Source organism: Chiloscyllium plagiosum, unplaced genomic scaffold (assembly GCF_037043375.1).
Source record: "Chiloscyllium plagiosum isolate Xiang-an unplaced genomic scaffold, Cpla_swu_hap1 HiC_scaffold_2, whole genome shotgun sequence".
Taxonomy (NCBI): Eukaryota; Metazoa; Chordata; class Chondrichthyes; order Orectolobiformes; family Hemiscylliidae; genus Chiloscyllium; species Chiloscyllium plagiosum.
In genome coordinates, this window is record NW_028270140.1 from 150,970,321 (window position 1) to 150,977,399 (window position 7,079).

Below are 7,079 nucleotides of genomic sequence, written 5' to 3' on the forward strand. Positions count from 1 at the left end.
TGAGGGTACCCTGCATTGAGGGTATGCTGCACTGAGGGTACACTGCACTGAGGGTACCCTGCACTGAGGGTACACTGCACTGAGGGTACCCTGCACTGAGGGTATGCTACACTGAGGGTACACTGCACTGATGGTACGCTGGACTGAGGGTACAATGCACAGAGGGTACGCTGCACTGAGGGTACACTGCATTGAGGGTACGCTGCACTGAGGGTACGCTGTACTGAGGGTACGCTGAACTGAGAGTACGCTGCACTGAGGGTACACTGCACTTAGGGTACGCTGCACTGAGAGCACATTGCATTGAGGGTATGCTGCACTGAGGGTACACTGCACTGAGGGAACGCTGCACAGAGGGTACGCTGCACTGAGGGTACACTGCACTTAGGGTACACTGCACCAAGGGTACGCTGGACTGAGGGTACACTACACTGAGGGTACGCTGAACTGAGGGTACGCTGCACAGAGGGTACGCTGCACTGAGGGTACACTGCACTGAGAGTACGCTGCACTGAGGGTATGCTGCACTGACGGCAGACTGCACAGAGTGCACACTGCACGTAGGGTACACTGCACCAAGGGTACGCTGGACTGAGGGTACACTACACTGAGGGTACACTGCACAAGGTACCCTGCACTGAGGGTACACTACACTGAGGGTACACTGCACAAGGAACCCTGCACTGAGGGTACGCTGACCTGAGGGTATGCTGCACTGACGGTACACTGCACTTAGGGTACGCTGCACTGAGAGCACGTTGCATTGAGGGTACGTTGCACTGAGGGTACACTGCACTGAGGGTACGCTGCACTGAGGGTACACTGCACATAGGGTACACTGCACCAAGGGTACGCTGGACTGAGGGTACACTGCACCAAGGGTACGCTGGACTGAGGGTACACGGCACAGAGGGTACGCTGCTCTGAGGGTACACTGCACAGAGGGTACGCTGCACTGAGGGTACACTGCACTGAGGGTACACTGCACTGAGGGTACACTGCACTAAAGGTACGCTGCACCAAGGAAAAACTGCACTGAGGGTACGCTGCACTGAGAGCACGCTGCACTGAGGTTTCGCTGCACTGAGGGTACACTGAAGTCAAGGTATGCTGCACTGACGTGATACTGCACTGAGGTTTTGGTGAACTGAGGGTACACTGCACTGAGGGTTCGCTTTTTTGAGAGTATGCTGCACCAAGGGTATACTGCACTTTGGGTACACTGCACTGAGGGTACGCTGCATTGAGAGCACGCTGCACTGAGGGTACACATCCCTGAGGTTATGCTGCATTGAGTGTACGGTGCACTGAGGATACACTGCACTGAAGGTACGCTGCACTGTGGGTCCGCTGCACTGAAGGTAGGCTGCACTGAAGGTACACTGCACTGAGGGTACACTGCACTGAGGGTACGCTGAACTGAAGGTACACTGAAGTGAAGGTATGCTGCACTGAGGTGATGCTGCACTGAGGGTTTGCTGAACTGAGGGTACACTGCACTGAGGGTCCGCTGCACTGAAGGTAGGCTGCACTGTGGGTACGCTACACTGGAGATACGCTGCACAGAGGGTACTCTGCAGTGAGAGCATGCTGCACTGAGGGTTTGCTGCACTGAGGGTACACTGCACTGAGGGTACACTTCACTGAGATTATGCTGCACCAAGGGTACGCTGCACTGTGGGTACACTTCACTGAGGGTAGTCTTCACTGAGGGTACAATGCACTGAGGGTATACTGCACTGAGAGTATGCTGCACTGACGGTTTGCTGCACTGAGAGTACACTGCACTGAGGGTACGCTGCACTGAGGGTACGCTGCACTGAGGGTACACTGCACTGAGAGTATGCTGCACTGAAGGTACACTGCACTGAGGGTACACTGCACTGAGGGTACACTGCACTGAGGGTACACTGAAGTGAAGGTATGCTGCACTGAGGTGATGCTGCACTGAGGGTTTGCTGAACTGAGAGTATGCTGCACTGAGGGTACGCTTTTTTGAGAGTATGCTGCACCAAGGGTACACTGCACTTTGGGTACACTGCACTGAGGGTACACTGCACTGAGGGTACGCTGCACTGAGGTTATGCTGCACTGAGGGTACGCTGCACTGAGGGTACGCTGCACTGAGGGTAAACTGCACTGAGGGTACGCTACACTGAGAGTATGCTGCAACAAGGCCACGCTGCACAGAAGGTACACTGCACTGAGGGTACGCTGCACTGAGGGTTCGCTGCACTGAGGTTATGCTGCACAGAAGGTACACTGCACTTTGGGTACACTGCACTGAGGGTACGCTGCACTGTGGGTATGCTGCACTGAGGTGATGCTGCACTGAGGGTACGCTGCACTGAGGGTAAGCTTTTTTGAGAGTATGCTGCACCAAGGGTACACTGCACTTTGGGTACACTGCACTGAGGGTACGCTGCACTGAGAGCATGCTGCACTGTGGGAACACATCCCTGAGGTTATGCTGCATTGAGTGTACGCTGCACTGAGGGTACACTACACTGAAGGTACGCTGCACTGTGGGTCCGCTGCACTGAAGGTAGGCTGCACTGTGGGTACGCTACACCGGAGATACGCTGCACAGAGGGTACTCTGCAGTGAGAGCATGCTGCACTGAGGGTATGCTGCACTGTGGGTTTGCTGCACTGAGGGTACGCTGCACTGAGGGTACACTTCACTGAGATTATGCTGCACCAAGGGTACGCTGCACTGTGGGTACACTTCACTGAGGGTAGTCTTCACTGAGGGTACACTGCACTGAGGGTATGCTGCACTGAGAGTATGCTGCACTGAGGGTTTGCTGAACTGAGAGTACACTGCACTGAGGGTACGCTTTTTTGAGAATTTGCTGCACCAAGGGTACACTGCACTTTGGGTACACTGCACTGAGGGTACACTGCACTGAGGGTACGCTGCACTGAGGGTAAACTGCACTGAGGGTACGCTACACTGAGAGTATGCTGCAACAATGGCACGCTGCACAGAAGGTACGCTGCACTGAGGGTATGCTGCACTGAGGTTACGCTGCACTGAGGGTATGCTGCACTGACGGTACGCTGCACTGAGGTTAACACTGCACTGAGAGCATGCTGCGCTGAGGGTTTGCTGCACCGAGGGTATGCTGCACTGAGGGTACGCTGCACCGAGGGTATACTGCACTGAGGGTACGCTGCACTGAGGGTACGCTGCACTGAGAGCACGCTGCACTGAGGGTACACAGCCCTGAGGTTATGCTGCACTGAGTGTATGCCACACTGAGGGTACACTGCACTGAAGGTACGCTGCACTGTGGGTCCGCTGCACTGAAGGTACACTGCACTGAGGGTACGCTACACTGGAGTACACTGCACAGAGGGTACTCTGCAGTGAAAGCATGCTGCACTGAGGGTATGCTGCACTGTGGGTTTGCTGCACCAAGGATATGCTGCACTGAGGGTACGCTGCACTGAGAGCACGCTGCACTGAGGGTACGCCATACTGAGAGGATGCTGCACCAAGGGTACGCTGCACTGAGGGTACGCTGCACTGAGGGTACGCTGCACTGAGGTTATGCTGCACTGAGTGTACACTACACTGAAGGTACGCTGCACTGTTTGTCCGCTGCACTGAAGGTAGGCTGCACTATGGGTATGCTACACTGGAGATACACTGCAGTGAGAGCATGCTGCACTGAGGGTATGCTGAACTGTGGGTTTGCTGCACTGAGGGTACACTGCACTGAGGATACACTTCACTGAGAGTATGCTGCACCAAGGTTACGCTGCATTGTGGGTACACTTCACTGAGGGTACACTGCACTGAGGGTACTCTGCACTGAAAGTACGCTGCACTGAGGGTACGCTGCACTGAGAGTACGCTGCACTGAAGGTACACTGCACTGAGGGTACACTGAAGTGAAGGTATGCTGCACTGACGTGATGCTGCACTGAGGGTAAGCTTTTTTGAGAGTATGGTGCACCAAGGGTACACTGCACTTTGGGTACACTGCACTGAGGGTACGCTGCACTGAGGGTACGCTGCACTGAGGGTACGCTGCACTAAGGGTACTCTGCACTGATAGTACGCTGCACTGAGGGTTTGCTGCACTGAGAGTACACTGCACTGAGGGTACACTGCACTGAGGGTACACTGAAGTGAAGGTATGCTGCACTGAGGTGATGCTGCACTGAGGGTTTGCTGAACTGAGGGTGCACTGCACTGAGGCTATGCTTTTTTGAGAGTATGCTGCACCAAGGGTACACAGCACTTTGGGTACACTGCACTGAGGGTACGCTGCACTGAGGGTGTTTTAAAAAATTCTCAAGGTCAGGTTCGTAGGAGAGTAGTCTGACACAGAACAAACGACCAAGAGGCGAGTCTGCTAGAATATGGGCATTTTATTCCCCGCAGCGTCGCCACAACGGGTCTGGCTTATACTCACTCTACATGTTACCGGAACTGGGAGCCGTCAGTTCTCGTAGAGCGGTTGCCAACAACCCACGCTCGGCGGTTAAACGTAACCCCGGAGCAGACTCACCGAACTGGAGACTTTTCCAGCTGATATACTCTTTTCCAGATATAAACATTCATGTGAACAGCAGAGCAAGGCTAAAAAACACATTCCATTCTGGTTACATACAGATAAGAAGATTCACACGGGGAGGTGTGTAATAAGATTCACACGGGACTAAGCAACACCTCCATTCCGGTTAGATTCACACATGTATTGGGACATAATTTTTAACCGTTTCACCACATTCCACTGCTTGGAATTTTACACCACAGAGGGTTTGCTGCACTGAGGGTAAACTGCATTGAGGGTACACTACACTGAGAGTATGCTGCAACAAGGGCACGCTGCACAGAAGGTATGCTGCACTGAGAGTACGCTGCACTGAAGATACACTGCATTGTGGGTACACTGAAGTCAAGGTATGCTGCATCGAGGTGATGCTGCACTGAGTGTTTGCTGAACTAAGGGTACACTGCACTGAGTGTATGCTATTTTGAGAGTATGCTGCACCAAGTGTACACTGCACTTTGGGTACACTGCACTGAGGGTACACTGCACTGAGAGCACGCTGCACTGAGGGTACACATCGCTGAGGTTATGCTGCATTGAGTGTATGCTGCACTGAGGGTACACTACACTGAAGGTACGCTGCACTGTTGGTCCGCTGCACTGAAGGTAGGCTGCACTGTGGGTACGCTACACTGGAGATACGCTGCACAGAGGGTACTCTGCAGTGAGAGCATGCTGCACTGAGGGTATGCTGCACTGTGGGTTTGCTGAACTGAGGGTACACTGCACTGAGGGCACACTGCATTGAGTGTACACTTCACTGAGAGTACGCTGCACTGAGGGTATACTGCACTGAGAGCACGCTGCACTGAGGGTACGCCATACTGAGAGTACGCTGCACTGAGAGTACACTGCACTGAGGGTATGCTGCACTGAGGTTACGCTGCACTGAAGGTACACTGCACTGAGAGCACGCTGCACTGAGGGTACACTACACTGAAGGTACGCTGCACTGTGGGTCCGCTGCACTGAAGGTAGGCTGCACTGTGGGTACGCTACACTGGAGATACGCTGCACAGAGGGTACTCTGCAGTGAGAGCATGCTGCACTGAGGGTATGCTGCACTGTGGGTTTGCTGCACTGAGGGTACACTGCACTGAGAGCATGCTGCACTGAGGGTACGCTGCACTGAGGTTATGCTGCACTGAGGGTATGCTGCACTGAGAGCACGCTGCACTGAGGGTACGCCATACTGAGAGTATGCTGCACCAAGGGTACGCTGCACTGAGGGTACGCTGCACTGAGAGCACGCTGCACTGAAAGCACGCTGCACTGTGGGTACACAGCCCTGAGGTTGTGCTGCACTGAGTGTACGCCACACTGAGGGTACACTGCACTGAAGGTACGCTGCTCTGTGGGTCCGCTGCACTGAAGGTGCACTGCACTGAGGGTACGCTACACTGGAGTACGCTGCACAGAGGGTACTCTGCAGTGAAAGCATGCTGCACTGAGGGTATGCTGCACTGTGGGTTTGCTGAACTGAGGGTACACTGCACTGAGAGTACACATCACTGAGAGTATGCTGTACCAAGGGTAAGCTTCACTGTGGATACACTGCACTGAGGGTACGCTTCACTGAGAGTACACTGCACTAAGGTTATGCAGTACTGAGGGTTGCTGCACTGAGAGTACGCAGCACTGAGGGTACACTGAAGTGAAGGTATGCTGCACTGAGGTGATGCTGCACTGAGGGTTTGCTGAACTGAGGGTACACTGCACTGAGTGTATGCTTTTTTGAGAGTATGCTGCACCAAGGGTACACTGCACTTTGGGTACACTGCACTGAGGGTACGCTGCACTGAGGGTACACATCCCTGAGGTTATGCTGCATTGAGTGTACGCTGCACTGAAGGTACGCTGCACTGTGGGTCCGCTGCACTGAAGGTAGGCTGCACTGTGGATATGCTACACCGGAGATACGTTGCACAGAGGGTACTCTGCAGTGAAAGCATGCTGCACTGAGGTTATGCTGCACTGTGGGTTTGCTGAACTGAGGGTACACTGCACTGAGGGTACACTTCACTGAGAGTATACTGCACCAAGGGTACGCTTAACTGAGGGTACTCTGCACTGAGAGCATGCTGCACTGAGGGTACGCTGCACTGAAGTTACGCAGCACTGAGAGTATGCTGTACCAAGGGTAAGCTTCACTGTGGGTACACTGCACTGAGCGTACGCTTCACTGAGAGTATGCTGCATCGAGGGTACACTGCACTAAGGTTATGTAGCACTGAGGGTATGCTGCACTGAGGGTACACTGCACTTAGGGTACACTGCACTAAGGGTACGCTGCACTGAGGGTACACAGCACAGAGGGTACGCTGCACTGAGGGTACACTGCACTGAGGGTAGGTTGGGCTGAGGGTATGCTGCACTAACGGCAGACTGCATAGAGTGCACGCTGCACTGAGGGTACACTACACTGAGGGTACGCTGCACCAAAAATATGCTGCAATGAGGGTACGCTGCACTGAGAGCACACTGCACTGAGGTTATGCTGCACTGAGGTTAT

The 7,079-nt window shown here is 53.9% G+C and overlaps 1 pseudogene; it reads right to left on the minus strand.

Annotated features, from left to right (window-relative positions):
- Window positions 1–272: 272 nt before the first annotated feature.
- LOC148152010 (uncharacterized) lies at window positions 273–6,766 on the minus strand (annotated as a pseudogene).
- Window positions 6,767–7,079: the final 313 nt, after the last annotated feature.